The sequence below is a fragment of the Enhydra lutris genome, unplaced genomic scaffold (assembly GCF_002288905.1).
Source record: "Enhydra lutris kenyoni isolate GAN:26980312 unplaced genomic scaffold, ASM228890v2 scaffoldscaffold52, whole genome shotgun sequence".
In the NCBI taxonomy this organism is placed as follows: Eukaryota; Metazoa; Chordata; class Mammalia; order Carnivora; family Mustelidae; genus Enhydra; species Enhydra lutris.
Window position 1 is genome coordinate 7,091,484 of NW_019154136.1, and position 934 is coordinate 7,092,417.

Sequence of the window (934 nt, forward strand, 5' to 3'; positions counted from 1 at the left end):
AGGGTAACCACAACTGTTTTATATTACCCTCATAAAATGAGCCTTAGCCTTTTCTGAGCCAAACAGGATTTTTAATTGGTTCATTTTCCAGTTGTTTGGGTTTTTAACAGACATACAGCATAAAAGGGCACTACGTTCCAAGCAGTTCTACCAATTCCAGAACCATCTAAGGCTTGATCAGACAGCTGTGGCTCTAGCCTTTAGTTAAAATTATTATATGATCTCACCTGATTTTCAAAATAACTAAGCATCTTTTTAGCTTAAAGATGGGCTAAATAAAACTGGGCTAGGATTTATCTAACTTTCTGAGTCCAGAGGCTAGCTGCGTTCAGGGAGAATGTCGGGGAAACAGGATCGTTTTGCTTTGTTTTTCCCTATCTGAACCCAGAGAGATTCTTCAAACAGTAATTCAACAGCTTCCCTCCTCCAAAGTTTATTTTCAAACCCCAGTGCCATGCAGCACTTCCCTGTGCAGGTAAGGAGGAGGCAGAAGCAATGTCATCACACTGAGCCTTTTCAAGCCTAAAATCACTGGGAAGCCTGCAGTATTTCCTTTCTAGCACCCAGGCCCAGCGCAGTGAGAAGTTGCTCCCAATAGCACAAGATATCAGGTAACCACTAGAAACACTCGGTTTCAACAGAATTCCCGATCCCCCCCCCCACACGCACAAAAGCATCTCTCCAAAAAAGCGGAACCACTGAAAGCAGCAATCACACAGAAAGTTAAGGAAAAGCATATTACATGAACTTAATTAAGTGGAATCTGGTAGTGCTTTTAGAAGAATCCATTTTTTACTCCACGGGATAGATTCACATGAATTATAAGACAACTTAATGCCCCATTCACGTCTTGCGCAAAAAGGAAACCTGAAATTCAACTTTTGATTTCCGTTTACTCCAAAAGCATATGGGTCTAATCATATTCCATTCTGGC